This window comes from Chiloscyllium plagiosum, unplaced genomic scaffold (assembly GCF_037043375.1).
Source record: "Chiloscyllium plagiosum isolate Xiang-an unplaced genomic scaffold, Cpla_swu_hap1 HiC_scaffold_35, whole genome shotgun sequence".
Taxonomy (NCBI): Eukaryota; Metazoa; Chordata; class Chondrichthyes; order Orectolobiformes; family Hemiscylliidae; genus Chiloscyllium; species Chiloscyllium plagiosum.
The window spans coordinates 67737997-67756951 of NW_028270173.1; the positions used below are offsets into that span (position 1 = coordinate 67737997).

General features: G+C 47.9%; 1 pseudogene; it reads left to right on the top strand.

Annotated features, from left to right (window-relative positions):
• Positions 1-17522, top strand: part of LOC148141090 (transmembrane protein 17B-like) — a 54051-nt pseudogene extending 36529 nt beyond the window's left edge.
• The last annotated feature ends 1433 nt before the right edge of the window (positions 17523-18955 follow it).

An 18955-nucleotide genomic window follows, 5' to 3' on the forward strand; every position in this document is an offset into this window, starting at 1 on the left:
ATCCATGACCCATCTTTCTATAAAGGCCTCCTCTCCCTCTACACATGATCCCATCTTTCTATAAAAGCCCCCTCTACCTCTGACATTGTATCTCATCATTTTATAAAAGCCCCCTCTCCCTGTATCCATGCTACCATCTATCTATAAAAGCCCCCTCTCCCTGTATCCATGCTCCCATCTATCTATAAAAGCCCCCTCTCCCTCTGTTCATGTGTCACATGTATCTATAAAAGCCCCCTCTCCCTCTGTTCATGTGTCACATGTATCTATAAAAGCCCCCTCTACCTCTATCCATGCTCCCATCTTTCTATAAAAGCCCCCTCTACCCATGTCCTTACATCTCATCATTCTATAAAAGCCCCCTCTCCCTCAATCCATGTGCCTCATCTTTCTATAAAAGCCCCCTCTCCCTCTACCCATGTGCCTCATCTTTCTATAAAAGCCCCCTCTCCCTCTGTCCATGTGCCTCATCTTTATATAAAAGCTCCCTCTCCCTCTGTCCGTACACCTAATCTGTGTATAATGGCCCCCTCACCCTCTGTCCATGTGATTCATCTATCTATAAAAGCCCCCTCTCCCTCTGTTCATGTGCCACATGTATCTATAAAAGCCCCCTCTCCCTCTATTCATGCTCCCATCTTTCTATAAAAGCCCCCTCTCCCTCTATCCATGGTCCCATCTTTCTATAAAAGCCCCCTCTCCCTCTGTCCATGTGTCTCATCTTCCTATAAAAGCCCCCTCTCCCTGTCTCCATGCTCCAATCTAACTATAAAAGCCCTCACTTTCTCTGTCCATGTGCCACATGTGTCTATAAAAGCCCCCTCTCCCTCTGTTCATGCTCCCATCTTTCTATAAAAGCCACCTCTCCATCTATCCTGTGCTATCATTTTTATATAAAAGTCCCCTCTCCCTCTGTCCATGGGTCTCATCTTTCTACAAAAGCTCCCTCTCCCTCTATCCATGCACCCATCTTTCTTTAAAAGCCCGCTCACCCTCTGTCCATGTGCCTCATCTATCTATAAAAGCCCCCCTCCCTCTATCCGTGCCCCCATCTTTATATTAAAGCCCCCTCTGCCTCTATTTATGCCCCCATCTTTCTATAAATGCCATCTCTCCCACCATCCATGACCCATCTTTCTATAAAAGCCCCCTCTACCTCTGACATTGTATCTCATCATTTTATAAAAGCCCCCTCTCCCTGTATCCATGCTACCATCTATCTATAAAAGCCCCCTCTCCCTGTATCCATGCTCCCATCTATCTATAAAAGCCCCCTCTCCCTCTGTTCATGTGTCACATGTATCTATAAAAGCCCCCTCTCCCTCTGTTCATGTGTCACATGTATCTATAAAAGCCCCCTCTACCTCTATCCATGCTCCCATCTTTCTATAAAAGCCCCCTCTACCCATGTCCTTACATCTCATCATTCTATAAAAGCCCCCTCTCCCTCAATCCATGTGCCTCATCTTTCTATAAAAGCCCCCTCTCCCTCTATCCATGTGCCTCATCTTTCTGTAAAAGCCCCCTCTCCCTCTGTCCATGTGCCTCATCTTTATATAAAAGCTCCCTCTCCCTCTGTCCGTACGCCTAATCTGTGTATAATGGCCCCCTCACCCTCTGTCCATGTGATTCATCTATCTATAAAAGCCCCCTCTCCCTCTGTTCATGTGCCACATGTATCTATAAAAGCCCCCTCTCCCTCTATTCATGCTCCCATCTTTCTATAAAAGCCCCCTCTCCCTCTATCCATGGTCCCATCTTTCTATAAAAGCCCCCTCTCCCTCTGTCCATGTGTCTCATCTTCCTATAAAAGCCCCCTCTCCCTCTGTCCCCGCTCCAAACTTTCCATAAAAGCTCCCTCGCCCCATCCATGTGCATCATCTTTCTCTAAAAGCCCCCTCTCCCTCTATCCATGTGCCTCATCTTTCTTAAAAAGCCCCCTCTCCCTCTGTCCATGCTAACATCTTTCTATAAAAGCTCCCTCTCCCTCTGTCCATGTGTCTCATCTGTCTATAAACACCCTGCACCCTCTATCCATGCATCCATCTTTCCATAAAAGACCCCTCTCCCTCTATCGATGCACACATCTTTCTTTAAAAGCCCCCCTCACCCTCTATGTTCCTCATCTTCCTATAAAAGCTCCCTTTCCCTCTATCCACGCCCCCACCTTTCTATAAGTGCCCCCCTCCCTCTATCTATGCCCCATCCTTCTATCAAAGCCCCCTCTCCTTCTATCCATGCTACCCTCTTTCTATAAAAGCACACTCTCCCTCTATCCAAGCCCCCATCTTTCTATAAAAGCCCTCTCTCCCTCCATCCATGCCCCCATCTTTCTATAAAAGCCCCCTCACCCTCTGTCCATGTGCCCCATCTTTCGATAAAAGACCCCTCTCTCTCCATCCATGCCCCCATCTTTATAAAAAAGCCCCCTCTCCCTCTATCAATGCACCCATCTATCTATAAAAGCCCACTCTCTCACTATCCATGCCCCATCTTTCTAGAAAAGCACCCCTCCCTCTATCCATGCCCCGCCTTTCTATTCAAGCCCCCTCTCCCTCTATCCATGCTCCCATCTTTCTTTAAAAGCCCCCTCTCCCTCTATCCATGCACCCATCTTTCTATAAAGGACCCCCCTCCCTCTATCCATGTGCATTATCTTTGTATAAAAACGCACTCTCCCTCTATCCATGCACCCATATTTCTATGAAAGCCATCTTTCCCTCTATCCATGTGCCTCATCTTTCTGTCAAAGCTCCCTCTGCCTCGATCCATGTGTCTCATCTTTCTATAAAAGCCCCCTCTCCCAATATCCATACTTCTATCTCTCTTTAAAAGCCCCCTCACAGTCTATACATGTGCCTCATCTTTCTTTAAAAGCCCCCTCTCCCTCTGTCTGTGTGCCTCATCCCTCCATAAAAGCCCCTTCACCCTCTGTCCATGTGCCTCATCTTTCTTAAAAAGCCCCCTCTCCCTCTGTCCATGCTAACATCTTTCTATAAAAGCTCCCTCTCCCTCTGTCCATGTGTCTCATCTGTCTATAAACACCCTGCACCCTCTATCCATGCATCCATCTTTCCATAAAAGACCCCTCTCCCTCTATCGATGCACACATCTTTCTTTAAAAGCCCCCCTCACCCTCTATGTTCCTCATCTTCCTATAAAAGCTCCCTTTCCCTCTATCCACGCCCCCACCTTTCTATAAGTGCCCCCCTCCCTCTATCTATGCCCCATCCTTCTATCAAAGCCCCCTCTCCTTCTATCCATGCTACCCTCTTTCTATAAAAGCACACTCTCCCTCTATCCAAGCCCCCATCTTTCTATAAAAGCCCTCTCTCCCTCCATCCATGCCCCCATCTTTCTATAAAAGCCCCCTCACCCTCTGTCCATGTGCCCCATCTTTCGATAAAAGACCCCTCTCTCTCCATCCATGCCCCCATCTTTATAAAAAAGCCCCCTCTCCCTCTATCAATGCACCCATCTATCTATAAAAGCCCACTCTCTCACTATCCATGCCCCATCTTTCTAGAAAAGCACCCCTCCCTCTATCCATGCCCCGCCTTTCTATTCAAGCCCCCTCTCCCTCTATCCATGCTCCCATCTTTCTTTAAAAGCCCCCTCTCCCTCTATCCATGCACCCATCTTTCTATAAAGGACCCCCCTCCCTCTATCCATGTGCATTATCTTTGTATAAAAACGCACTCTCCCTCTATCCATGCACCCATATTTCTATGAAAGCCATCTTTCCCTCTATCCATGTGCCTCATCTTTCTGTCAAAGCTCCCTCTGCCTCGATCCATGTGTCTCATCTTTCTATAAAAGCCCCCTCTCCCAATATCCATACTTCTATCTCTCTTTAAAAGCCCCCTCACAGTCTATACATGTGCCTCATCTTTCTTTAAAAGCCCCCTCTCCCTCTGTCTGTGTGCCTCATCCCTCCATAAAAGCCCCTTCACCCTCTGTCCATGTGCCTCATCTATCTTTAAAAGTCCCCTCTCCCTCTATCCATGCCCCCATCTTTATATAAAAGCCCTCTTACCCTCTATTTATTCCCATTTTTCTATAAATGCCATCTCTCCCACTATCCATGACCCATCTTTTTATAAAGGCCCCCTCTCCCTCTATACATGCTCCCATCTTTCTATAAGAGTCTGTTCTCCCTCTATACGTGCCCCCATCTTTATATAAAAGCCCCCTCTCCCTCTATTTTTGCACCCATCATTCTATAAAAGCCTGCTCTCCCTCTATCCATGCTCCTACCTTTCTATAAAAACCACCTCTACCTATGTCCTTGTATCTCATCATTCTATAAAAGCCCCCTCTCCCTGTATCCATGCTCCAATCTAACTATAAAAGCCTTCACTTTCTCTGTCCATGTGCCACATGTGTCTATAAAAGCCCCCTCTCCCTCTGTTCATGCTCCCATCTTTCTATAAAAGCCACCTCTCCATCTATCCTGTGCTATCATCTTTCTATAAAAGTCCCCTCTCCCTCTGTCCATGGGTCTCATCTTTCTATAAAAGCCACCTCTCCATCTATCCTGTGCTATCATCTTTCTATAAAAGTCCCCTCTCCCTCTGTCCATGGGTCTCATCTTTCTATAAAAGCCACCTCTCCATCTATCCTGTGCTATCATTTTTCTATAAAAGTCCCCTCTCCCTCTGTCCATGGGTCTCATCTTTCTACAAAAGCTCCCTCTCCCTCTATCCATGCACCCATCTTTCTTTAAAAGCCCGCTCACCCTCTGTCCATGTGCCTCATCTATCTATAAAAGCCCCCCTCCCTCTATCCGTGCCCCCATCTTTATATTAAAGCCCCCTCTGCCTCTATTTATGCCCCCATCTTTCTATAAATGCCATCTCTCCCACCATCCATGACCCATCTTTCTATAAAGGCCTCCTCTCCCTCTACACATGATCCCATCTTTCTATAAAAGCCCCCTCTACCTCTGACATTGTATCTCATCATTTTATAAAAGCCCCCTCTCCCTGTATCCATGCTACCATCTATCTATAAAAGCCCCCTCTCCCTGTATCCATGCTCCCATCTATCTATAAAAGCCCCCTCTCCCTCTGTTCATGTGTCACATGTATCTATAAAAGCCCCCTCTCCCTCTGTTCATGTGTCACATGTATCTATAAAAGCCCCCTCTACCTCTATCCATGCTCCCATCTTTCTATAAAAGCCCCCTCTACCCATGTCCTTACATCTCATCATTCTATAAAAGCCCCCTCTCCCTCAATCCATGTGCCTCATCTTTCTATAAAAGCCCCCTCTCCCTCTATCCATGTGCCTCATCTTTCTATAAAAGCCCCCTCTCCCTCTGTCCATGTGCCTCATCTTTCTATAAAAGCTCCCTCTCCCTCTGTCCGTACGCCTAATCTGTGTATAATGGCCCCCTCACCCTCTGTCCATGTGATTCATCTATCTATAAAAGCCCCCTCTCCCTCTGTTCATGTGCCACATGTATCTATAAAAGCCCCCTCTCCCTCTATTCATGCTCCCATCTTTCTATAAAAGCCCCCTCTCCCTCTATCCATGGTCCCATCTTTCTATAAAAGCCCCCTCTCCCTCTGTCCATGTGTCTCATCTTCCTATAAAAGCCCCCTCTCCCTCTGTCCCCGCTCCAAACTTTCCATAAAAGCTCCCTCGCCCCATCCATGTGCATCATCTTTCTCTAAAAGCCCCCTCTCCCTCTATCCATGTGCCTCATCTTTCTTAAAAAGCCCCCTCTCCCTCTGTCCATGCTAACATCTTTCTATAAAAGCTCCCTCTCCCTCTGTCCATGTGTCTCATCTGTCTATAAACACCCTGCACCCTCTATCCATGCATCCATCTTTCCATAAAAGACCCCTCTCCCTCTATCGATGCACACATCTTTCTTTAAAAGCCCCCCTCACCCTCTATGTTCCTCATCTTCCTATAAAAGCTCCCTTTCCCTCTATCCACGCCTCCATCTTTCTATAAAATCCCCCTCTCCCTCTATCCATGCCCCCACCTTTCTATAAGTGCCCCCCTCCCTCTATCTATGCCCCATCCTTCTATCAAAGCCCCCTCTCCCTCTATCCATGCTACCCTCTTTCTATAAAAGCACACTCTCCCTCTATCCAAGCCCCCATCTTTCTATAAAAGCCCTCTCTCCCTCCATCCATGCCCCCATCTTTCTATAAAAGCCCCCTCACCCTCTGTCCATGTGCCCCATCTTTCGATAAAAGACCCCTCTCTCTCCATCCATGCCCCCATCTTTATAAAAAAGCCCCCTCTCCCTCTATCAATGCACCCATCTATCTATAAAAGCCCACTCTCTCACTATCCATGCCCCATCTTTCTAGAAAAGCACCCCTCCCTCTATCCATGCCCCGCCTTTCTATTCAAGCCCCCTCTCCCTCTATCCATGCTCCCATCTTTCTTTAAAAGCCCCCTCTCCCTCTATCCATGCACCCATCTTTCTATAAAGGACCCCCCTCCCTCTATCCATGTGCATTATCTTTGTATAAAAACGCACTCTCCCTCTATCCATGCACCCATATTTCTATGAAAGCCATCTTTCCCTCTATCCATGTGCCTCATCTTTCTGTCAAAGCTCCCTCTGCCTCGATCCATGTGTCTCATCTTTCTATAAAAGCCCCCTCTCCCAATATCCATACTTCTATCTCTCTTTAAAAGCCCCCTCACAGTCTATACATGTGCCTCATCTTTCTTTAAAAGCCCCCTCTCCCTCTGTCTGTGTGCCTCATCCCTCCATAAAAGCCCCTTCACCCTCTGTCCATGTGCCTCATCTATCTTTAAAAGTCCCCTCTCCCTCTATCCATGCCCCCATCTTTATATAAAAGCCCTCTTACCCTCTATTTATTCCCATTTTTCTATAAATGCCATCTCTCCCACTATCCATGACCCATCTTTTTATAAAGGCCCCCTCTCCCTCTATACATGCTCCCATCTTTCTATAAGAGTCTGTTCTCCCTCTATACGTGCCCCCATCTTTATATAAAAGCCCCCTCTCCCTCTATTTGTGCACCCATCATTCTATAAAAGCCTGCTCTCCCTCTATCCATGCTCCTACCTTTCTATAAAAACCACCTCTACCTATGTCCTTGTATCTCATCATTCTATAAAAGCCCCCTCTCCCTGTATCCATGCTCCAATCTAACTATAAAAGCCTTCACTTTCTCTGTCCATGTGCCACATGTGTCTATAAAAGCCCCCTCTCCCTCTGTTCATGCTCCCATCTTTCTATAAAAGCCACCTCTCCATCTATCCTGTGCTATCATCTTTCTATAAAAGTCCCCTCTCCCTCTGTCCATGGGTCTCATCTTTCTATAAAAGCCACCTCTCCATCTATCCTGTGCTATCATTTTTCTATAAAAGTCCCCTCTCCCTCTGTCCATGGGTCTCATCTTTCTACAAAAGCTCCCTCTCCCTCTATCCATGCACCCATCTTTCTTTAAAAGCCCGCTCACCCTCTGTCCATGTGCCTCATCTATCTATAAAAGCCCCCCTCCCTCTATCCATGCCCCCATCTTTATATTAAAGCCCCCTCTGCCTCTATTTATGCCCCCATCTTTCTATAAATGCCATCTCTCCCACCATCCATGACCCATCTTTCTATAAAGGCCTCCTCTCCCTCTACACATGATCCCATCTTTCTATAAAAGCCCCCTCTACCTCTGACATTGTATCTCATCATTTTATAAAAGCCCCCTCTCCCTGTATCCATGCTACCATCTATCTATAAAAGCCCCCTCTCCCTGTATCCATGCTCCCATCTATCTATAAAAGCCCCCTCTCCCTCTGTTCATGTGTCACATGTATCTATAAAAGCCCCCTCTACCTCTATCCATGCTCCCATCTTTCTATAAAAGCCCCCTCTACCCATGTCCTTACATCTCATCATTCTATAAAAGCCCCCTCTCCCTCTATCCATGTGCCTCATCTTTCTATAAAAGCCCCCTCTCCCTCTATCCATGTGCCTCATCTTTCTAGAAAAGCCCCCTCTCCCTCTGTCCATGTGCCTCATCTTTATATAAAAGCTCCCTCTCCCTCTGTCCGTACGCCTAATCTGTGTATAATGGCCCCCTAACCCTCTGTCCATGTGATTCATCTATCTATAAAAGCCCCCTCTCCCTCTGTTCATGTGCCACATGTATTTATAAAAGCCCCCTCTCCCTCTATTCATGCTCCCATCTTTCTATAAAAGCCCCCTCTCCCTCTATCCATGGTCCCATCTTTCTATAAAAGCCCCCTCTCCCTCTGTCCATGTGTCTCATCTTCCTATAAAAGCCCCCTCTCCCTCTGTCCCCGCTCCAAACTTTCCATAAAAGCCCCCTCGCCCCATCCATGTGCATCATCTTTCTCTAAAAGCCCCCTCTCCCTCTATCCATGTGCCTCATCTTTCTTAAAAAGCCCCCTCTCCCTCTGTCCATGCTAACATCTTTCTATAAAAGCTCCCTCTCCCTCTGTCCATGTGTCTCATCTGTCTATAAACACCCTGCTCCCTCTATCCATGCATCCATCTTTCCATAAAAGACCCCTCTCCCTCTATCGATGCACACATCTTTCTTTAAAAGCCCTCCCTCACCCTCTATGTTCCTCATCTTCCTATAAAAGCTCCCTTTCCCTCTATCCACGCCTCCATCTTTCTATAAAATCCCCCTCTCCCTCTATCCATGCCCCCACCTTTCTATAAGTGCCCCCCTCCCTCTATCTATGCCCCATCCTTCTATCAAAGCCCCCTCTCCCTCTATCCATGCTACCCTCTTTCTATAAAAGCATACTCTCCCTCTATCCAAGCCCCCATCTTTCTATAAAAGCCCTCTCTCCCTCCATCCATGCCCCCATCTTTCTATAAAAGCCCCCTCACCCTCTGTCCATGTGCCCCATCTTTCTATAAAAGACCCCTCTCTCTCCATCCATGCCCCCATCTTTACATAAAAGCCCCCTCTCCCTCTATCAATGCACCCATCTATCTATAAAAGCCCACTCTCTCACTATCCATGCCCCCATCTCTCTAGAAAAGCACCCCTCCCTCTATCCATGCCCCGCCTTTCTATACAATCCCCCTCTCCCTCTATCCATGCTCCCATCTTTCTTTAAAAGCCCCCTCTCCCTCTATCCATGCCCCCATCTTTCTATAAAGGACCTCCCTCCCTCTATCCATGTGCATTATCTTTGTATAAAAGCGCACTCTCCCTCTATCCATGCACCCATATTTCTATGAAAGCCCTCTTTCCCTCTATCCATGTGCCTCATCTTTCTGTCAAAGCTCCCTCTGCCTCGATCCATGTGTCTCATCTTTCTATAAAAGCCCCCTCTCCCAATATCCATACTTCTATCTCTCTTTAAAAGCCCCCTCACACTCTATACATGTGCCTCATCTATCTTTAAAAGTCCCCTCTCCCTCTATCCATGCCCCCATCTTTATATAAAAGCCTTCTTACCCTCTATTTATTCCCATTTTTGTATAAATGCCATCTCTCCCACTATCCATGACCCATCTTTTTATAAAGGCCCCCTCTCCCTCTATACATGCTCCCATCTTTCTATAAAAGCCCCCACTCCCTCAGTCCACATGCCTCATCTTTCTAAAAAAGCCCCCTCTCCCTCTATACATGCTCCCATATTTCTATAAAAGCCCCCTCTACCTATGTCCTTGAATCTCATCTTTCTATAAAAGCCCCCTTTCCCTCTGTTCATGTGCCACATGTATCTATAAAAGCCCCCTCTTCCTCTGTTCATGCTCACATCTTTCTTTAAAAGACCCCTCTCTCTCTATCCATGCTCCCATTTTGATATAAAAGCTCCCTCTCCCCCTATCCATGTCCCCATCTTTCTATAAAAGCCTGCTCTCCCTCTATCCATGCACCTCATCTTTCTATAAATGCCCCCTCACCTTCTGTCCATGTGCCTCATCTTTCTATAAAAAACCCCTCCCTCTATACGTGCTCCCATCGTTATATAAAAGCCCCCTCTCCGTCTATTTTTGCCCCCATCTTTCTATAAAAGCCTGCTCTCCCTCTATCCATGCTCCCATCTTTCTATAAAAGTCCCGTTCCCAAATCCATGCCCCCATCTTTCTACAAAAGCCCGCTCTCCCTCTATCCATGCTCCCAGCTTTGTATAAAAGACCCCATTCCATTTATCCATGCCCCAATCTATTTATAGAAGCCCCCTCTCCCTCTATCCACGGCCCCATCATTCTATAAAGCCCCCTCGCCCTCTATGTATGCTCCCGTCTTTCCATTAAAGCTCCCACCCCCTCTATCCATGCACCCACCTTTCTATAAAAGCCCCTCTCCCTGTATCCATGCTCCCATCTATCTATAAAAGCCCCCACTTTCTCTGTCCATGTGCCACATGTGTCTATAAAAGCTCCCTCTCCCTCTGTTCATGCTCCCATCTTTCTATAAAAGTCCCCTCTCCCTCTGTCCATGGGTCTCATCTTTCTATAAAAGCCCCCTCTCCCTCTATCCATGCTCCCATTTTGCTACAAAAGCTCCCACTCCCTCTATCCATGCACCCGCCTTTCTTTAAATGCCCCCTCACCCTCTGTCCATGTGCCTCATCTATCTATAAATGCCCCGCTCCCTCTATCCATGCCCCCATCTTTATATTAAAGCCCCCTCTGCCTCTATTTATGCCCCCATCTTTCTATAACTGCCATCTCTCCCACTATCCATGCTCCCGTCTTTCTATAAAAGCCCCCTCTACCTCTGACATTATTTCTCATCATTCTATAAAAGCCCCCTCTCCCTCTACACATGCTCCCATCTTTCTATAAAAGCCCCCACCCCCTCAGTCCATGTGCCCCATCTTTCTATAAAAGCCCCCCCACCCTCAGTCCACGTGCCTCATCGTTCTGTAAAAGCCCCCTCTCCCTGTATCCATGCTCCCATCTATCTATAAATGCCCCCTCTACCTATGGCCTTACATCTCATCATTCTTTAAAAGCCCCCTCTACCTCTATCCATGCTCCCATCTTTCTATAAAAGCTCCCTCTCCCTCTGTCCATGTGCCTCATCTGTGTATAATGGCCCCCTTTCTATAAAGGCCCCCTCTCCCTCTATACATGCTCCCATCTTTCTATAAAAGCCCCCTCTACCTCTGACATTGTATTTCATCATTCTATGAAAGCCCCCTCTCCATCTGTCCGTATGCCTCATCTTTGTATAGTGGCCCCCTCACCCTCTGTCCATGTGACTTATCTATCTATAAAAGCCCCCTCTCCCTCTATTCATGCTCCCATCTTTCTCTAAAAGACCCCACCCCCTCAGTCCATGTGCCTCATCTTTCTATAAAAGCCCCCACCCTCAGTCCACTTGTCTCATCTTTCTATAAAAGCCCCCTCTCCCTCTATCCATGCTCCCATCTTTCTATAAAAGCCCCCGCTACCTATGTCCTTGAATCTCATCATTCTATAACAGCCCCCTCGCCCTGTATCCATGCTCCCATCGATCTATAAAAGCCTCTGTTCATTTGCCACATGTATCTATAAATGCCCCCTCTCCCTCTATCCATGCTACCATATTTCTATAAAAGCCCACACTCCCTCTCTCCATGCCCCCATCTTTCTATAAAAGCCCCCTCTCCCTCTATCCAGGCACCCATCTTTCTATTAAAGTCCCCTCTCCCTCTGTCCATGTGTCTCATCTTTCTATAAAAGCCCCCTCTCCCTCTGTCCATGCTTCCATCCTTCTATAAAAGCCCCCTCCCCCATCCATGTGCATCATCTTTCTATAAAAGCCCCCTCTCCCTCTATCCATGTGCCTCATCTTTCTTAAAAAGCCCCCTCTCCCTCTGTCCATGCTAACATCTTTCTATAAAAGCTCCCTCTCCCTCTGTCCATGTGTCTCATCTGTCTATAAACACCCTGCTCCCTCTATCCATGCATCCATCTTTCCATAAAAGCCCTCTCTCCCTCTATCCATGCTCCCATTTTTCTATAAAAGCCCCCTCTCACTCTATCGATGCACCCATCTTTCGAGAAAAGCCCCCTCACCCGATGTCCATGTGCCTCATCTTTCTATGAAAGCCCCTATCCCTCTATCCATGCCCCGATCTTTTTATAAAATCCCCCTCTCCCTCTATCCATTCTCCCATCCTTCTATAAAAGCTCCCTCAACCTCTGTCCATGTGCCTCATCTTTCTATAAAAGCACCCTCTCCCTCTATCCATGCCCCCATTTTTGTATAAAAGATCCCTCTCCCTCTATCCATGCCCTCATCTTCCTATAAATTACCCCTCTCCCACCATCCATGCCGCATCTTTCTGTCAAATCCCCCTCTCCCTCTATCCATTCTCCCATCCTTCTATAAAAGCTCCCTCAACCTCTGTCCATGTGCATCATCTTTCTATATAATCCCCCTCTCCCTCTATCCAGGCCCCCATCTTTATATAAAAGCCCCCTCTCCCTCTATCCATGCTCCCATCCTTCTATACAATCCCCCTCTCCATCTAACCCTCTATCCATGTGCCTCATCATTGTATAAACGCCCCATCCCCCTCTATCCATGCCCCCATCTTTCTATAAAAGTCCCCTATCCCTCTGTCCTTATTGCTCATCTTTCTAGAAAAGCCCCCTCTCCCTCTATCCCTGACCCATCTTTCTATAAAAGCCCTCATCCATGACCCATCTTTCTATAAAAGCCCCCTCCCCCTCTATTCATGCCCCATCTTTTTATAAAAGCCCCCTCTCCCTCTGTCCTTGTAGCTCATCTTTCTAAAAAAGCCCCCTCTCCCTCTATCCATACCCCCATCTTTCTATTAAACTCCCTCTCCCTCTATCCATGTCCCATCTTTCTATAAAAGCTCCCTCTCCCTCTATGCAGGTCCCCATCATTCTATAAATGCCCCCTCTCCCTCTATCCATGCTCCAATCTTTCTATTAAAGCTCCCTCACCCTCTGTCGATGTGCCTCATCTTGATATAAAAGCCCCCTCTCCCTCTATCCATGCCCCCATCTTTCTATAAAAGCTCCCTCTCCCTCTATCCATGCCCCCAGCTTTCCATAAAAACCCCCTCTCCCTTTATCCCTTCCCCCATCTTTCAATAAAATCCCCCTCTCCCTCTATCCAGGTACCCATATTTTTATTAAAGCCCCCTCGCCCTCTATCCATGTTTGTATAAAAGACCCCTTCCTCTATCCATGCTCCCATCTTTCTATAAAAGCCGCCTTTCCCTCTATCCATGCTCCCATCTTTCTTTGAAAGCACCCTCTACCTCTATCCATGCTCTCATCTTTCTATAAAAGCCCACTCTCCCTCTGACCATGTGCCTCATCTTTGTATAAAAGCCCGCTCTCCCTTCATCTATGCTCCTATCTTTCTATAAAAGCCCCCTCACCCTCTGTCCCTGTGCCTTCTCTTTCTCTAAAAGGTCCCTCTCCCTCTAACCATGCCCCCATCTCGCTATGAATGCCCCCTCTCCCTGTATCCTTGACCCCATCTTTCCATAAAAGCCCTCCCTCCATCTATCCATGCCTCATCTTTCCATTAAAGACCCGTCTCCCTCAATCAATGCTCCCATCATTCTATAAAAGCCCCCTCTCCCTCGATCCATGCTCTCATATTTCTATAACAGCCCCCTCTGTCCACGTGCCTCATCTTTCCATAAAAGCCCCTTGTCCCTCTATCCATGCTCCCATCTTTGTATAAAAGCCCCTCACCCTCTATCCATGCTCTCATCTTTCTATAAAAGTCCCCTCTCCCTCTGTCCATGCTCCCATCTTTCTATAAATGCCCCCTCTCTCTCTATCCATGCTAACATATTTCTATAAAAGCCCACACTCCCTCTATCCATGCCCCCATCTTTCTATAAAAGCCCCCACTCCCGCTATCCAGGCACCCATCTTTCTATTAAAGTCCCCTCTCCCTCTATCCATGTGTCTCATCTTTCTATAAAAGCCCCCTCTCCCTCTGTCCATGCTTCCATCCTTCGAGAAGAGCCCCCTCCCCCCATCCATGTGCATCATCTTTCTATAAAAGCCCCCTCTCCCTCTATCCATGTGCCTCATCTTTCATTAAAAAAAATCCCCCTCTGTCCATGCTAACATCTTTCTATAAAAGCTCCCTCACCCACTGTCCATGTGTCTCATCTGTCTATAAAGATCCTGCTCCCTCTATCCATACATCCATCTTTCCATAAAAGCCCTCTCTCCCTCTATCCATGCTCCCATCTTTCTTTAAAAGCCCCCCTCACCCTCTGTCTATGTGCCTCATCTTCCTATAAAAGCTCCCTCTCCCTCTATCCACGCCCCCACCTTCTATAAGTGCCCCCTCTCCCTCTATCTATGCCCCATCTTTCTATCAAAGCCCCCTCACCCTCTATCCATGCCCCATCTTTCTATAAAAGCCCCCTCTCCCTCTATCCATGTGTCTCATCTTTATATAAAAGCCTCCTCTCCCTCTGTCCATGTGCCTCATCTTTCTATGAAAGCCCCTATCCCTTTATCCATGCCCCGATCTTTTTATAAAATCCCCCTCTCCCTTTATCCATGCTCCCATCTTTCTATAAAAAACCCCTCCCTCTATCCATGCTCCCATCTTTCTATAAAATCTCCCTCACCCTCTATCCATGCCCCCATCTTTCTATAAAAGTCCCCCTCCCTCTATCCATGCCCCCATCTTTCTATAAAAGCCCCCTCTCCCTCTATCCAAGCCCTATCTTTCTAAAAAAGCCCCCTCTCCCTCTATCCAGGCCCCATCTATCTATAAAAGCCCCTTCCATCCATCTATCCATGCCCAATCTTTCACGAAAAGCCCCCTTTCCATCTATCCATGTCCCCTTTCTTTAAAAGCCCCCTCACCCTCTGTCCATATGCCTCATCTTTCTTTAAAAGCCCCCTCTCCCTCTATCCATGCCCCCATTTTTCTTTATAAGCCCCATCGTCCTCTGTCCATGCCCCGCATCTTTCTGTAAATGACCCTCTCCCTCTATCCATGCTCCCATCTTTCTATAAAAGCCCCCTCTCCCTCTGTCCAATGGTCTCGTCTTTCTATTAAAGCCCCCTCTCCCTCTGTCCATGCATCCATCCCGCAGATTGAGGGCAGCCCCCTCCCTTTGCCACTCCACCGGGAGCTCAGTCCCTTCATTCAGAGCCTCCCTAACCACTGACAGTAATCAGTAACCCAGTTTATGTCCCTAACCACTGACAGTAATAACTAACCTGGTTAACATCACTAATCACTGACAGTAATCACTATCCCGGTTAACATCCCTAACCACCAACAGTAATCCCTAACCCGGTGAATGTACCTAACCACTGACAGTAGTCATTAACCCAGTTAATGTCCCTAATCACCGACAGTAATCACTAACCCGGTTAACATCCCTAACCACCGACAATACTCACAATCCTGTTCATGTCCCTAACCACCAACAGTAATTACTAACCTGGTTAACATCACTAACCAGTGACTGAAATCACTAACTGGGTTAACATCCCTAACCATGACAGTAATCACCATCCCGATTAACATCCCGAACCACTGATCATAATGACAAAGGAGAAAGTGAGGTCTGCAGATGCTGGAGATCAGAGCTGAAAATGTGTTGCTGGAAAAGCACAGCAGGTCAGGCAGCATCCAAGGAACAGGAGAATCGACGTTTCGGGCATAACCTGAAGAAGGGCTTATGCCCGAAACGTTGATTCTCCTGTTCCTTGGATGCTGCCTGACCTGCTGTGCTTTTCCAGCAACACATTTTCAGCTCATAATGACGAACCCAGACTCACTCATTCTCTCATTCCATTCTCTCTCTCTCTCTCTTTTTCTCTCTGAGACAAGAGAATGTGACCAGTCTGCCTCTACAAATTTGCCTCGACTTTAACCTCTATTTCTTCCCATTCTGGTGGGTGTATGAAGTTGTCATGTTGGAGCTGAAGGTCGGATTGGGGATAATTAGGAATGATGGGAGGGAAGGAGCCTGATTGTCCCACAGCAAGGGCCAGTGGAGGAGCAGAGTAAGGGCTGGTATTCAGTAATGGGGTATTAAAACAGAGTGCTTGTGAGAGTTCAGTGGGTTTTGGCATTGCATCTGATGGTTGCTATCTCTTGTTCTATTTCAAACTCTGTCTCTGATTTTGTGTCTGCCTCTGAATTGTGCCCTCTGTCTTTCTCCAACTCCGTAACCTTCATCTCCCCGCACCTCTCCTCCCCCTCTGTCTCTCTTTCTCTCTCGGCTCACAATCTCTCCTCACGGCGCACCCTTCCTCTCCTCACCTCTCCCCCTTTGCAACTCTCCCTCTTATCCCCCCTTCCTTGTGTCCTATTCCCTCCTCCATCTCTGCACTGCTTCCTCTCTGCTCCCTGCCCCCACCACCCACTCCATCTGTCTATCTCGGTCTGTCTTTCTTTTTCTCTCTCTGTCCCTCTCCCCTCTCTGTCCCTCCCCCCTCTCTGTCTCTCTCTCTCCATCTCTCTCTCTCTGTTTCTGCTCTGTCTCTCTCCATCAGCCTGTCTCTGTTTCCCTCTTTTCCCACCTCTCTCTCCCGCTACCCCTAACCTCTCTGTCTGTTTCCCTGTGTTTTCCATCGTATCTCCCTTGGTCTGTCTCTCCCTCTCTCTTGTTTTCTCTCTCTCTCTCTCTCTCTCTTTGTCTTCTGCTCTGTTTGTCTCTCTGTCACCCTCTCTATCTATGCCCACTCTCTTTCCCTCTCTCTGTCTTCTGCTCTGTGAGTCTCTGTCTCTGTCTCTCTCTCTCTCCCCACCCCCCAGCCCTTAACCGAGCACCAAGTGCTGAGCACATCCTACCACATTGTGCTCCTGCTCACCCTCATCTCCCTGATTGAAGTGATCCACCTTTACCTGGACTACATCGGCACCCCCCCCGGAAAAGGGCAGCAGGACATGGAGTGGGCTGGAGGGGAGGGGATGGGGGAATGGATATGGGGGAGGGTACAGGGAGAGAATAGGGATGGGGAGAGGATGGAGAGGGGTGGAAGGAGGGGACAGGAAGGGATGGGTTTGGGGGAATGGAATGGGGTAAAATGGAAGAGGGAATTGGATTTCGGGATGAGGGTTGAGTAACTGGACCCTGCAGTGGGCAGTTCGGGCTGGCCATGCTGTGATCGCTGTGCCTGAGTTTGCCTTGTTTTCTCGCCCCTCCCTGTGTCCTGTCCCCGTCTCTCTCGGCCTGTGCCCACAGGTGCCTGAGATGGCTGGTTTCTGGTTGCTGAGCTTGCTGCTGCAGATCCCCATGACACTGTTCGATTGCTGTAACCAGCAGCTCATGGTGCTGCACCTGGAGTACGATGTGAACCTGGTCTTTCTCGCTTTCCTGCTCATTGAAACCATGCTCACCTTCAGCAACCATGCCACCAGCTGGAGATCCACTTTCACATCACTCAGTTCCATAGCCTGGAGGGTCGCAGGCACAGCCTGACCTCACCATCACTACCAAACCACATCTCGGGCACTACTCCCAACGTCAGGCACAATCTCCCCACCTTCTAACCCCAGCTTGGCACTGCCAGCACCCAGATCCACGGCTTGACTGCTCAAGGTGGCATTAACTGGGGCACCCCAGCCTGATGAGCACCAGAACAGCCATTACCAATGTCCAGATCATGACAAAAGATGGTGCATAGGGATGGAAGGGGCAACAGTATCTGGGCGTGCCCTCATTGGTCAGCATTACTCTGTGGTCACTCCCACCAACCAGTCTCTGGGGAAACAAGTTCGATCGGTCGCTGATGATGAATGCCTGCTGTCTATTAATGACCACGTCATCCTGCCCTTATCCAGAGACATCCTTTTACCATCCAGCGCCTCCAACTGTTTGAAAACACAGAAGAGCACTCAGCTCCGAACTGATGCCACAACAACAATGCCATCATGACCACATCAAGTTTATTTTTCCCAGGCGCTGTTGGTTACAGGAGAGATAATTGCTGGGACATCAGGACAAATTCTCCCTCGCATCTCACTAAAACTTCCATCCTTCACCAGCCTGTGTCTGGTGGGTTTGGGAAGTTTGTGGTCACAGCTCGCTGGCAGAGTTTATTCACTTCGTTAAGACGTTTCAGATTCAATACAAGATTTAATTGGATAAAGAAAGACAATTTCCAAGCAGGACCAGCTGAGAGTGTTTTCCTGGTTCTACAGCTGTTGTGGCTGCAGTAGAGTGTTCAATCCTGATCTCTTCCAGCTTTTGATGGTCTACTTTGGTAGGGACAGTCTTTGTTCATCCATCGGTCTCAACGAAGGGAATCCGGCTCTTCTCCTGAGAAGATTGTGATTTATTCTCCTGGATTTACCCTCTCTCTCTTTGTCTCACAATCTCTCTCTCTCTCTCACACACACACTCACACTCTTGTCCTTGATCTCTCTCAGACTGTCATCCTCTCCGTCTTTCTGACACACTCTTATCTCTCTCAGACATTCTTGCTCTCTCTCTCACACACACACACAATCTTGCTCTCTCACTCTCACGCAATTTCACCCTCTCTCTCACACACACACACTTTCATCCTCTCTCTTTCTCACAATCTCACCCTCTCTCACACATACTGTCTCTCTCCAATTCTCACTCACACACTCGCCTTCTCTCTTTCTAACACACACCCTCTATGTCTCCCTCTCACACACTCTCTTCCTCTCCACCTCACCTTATCCCCCACTGTCTTTCCCTCTCTCTCACATTTTCACCCTCTTTCCTATGCCCCATCTCTCCATCGTGGTCTATCTCTCTCCCCCGCTTCCTACAGCTATGTCTTCCCCTCCCCCTCTCTTTTTCTCTCACATCCCACTGTCTCCCACCTCTCTTCCTATCTCCATCTCTCCCTTCCTCTCCCATTCTCCCCTTCTTTTTCCATCTGCTGATGCTGTCTCTCCCTCTCCCTGTCTGTCTGTCTTTTCTGCTCTCACACTCTCTCATACAACTCTATCAGGTCTCCTCTCTTCCTCCTTCTCTCCAGAAAGAAAAGTCAGAGCCTTTCTTCATAAGGCAAGCCCTCCAGTCCAGG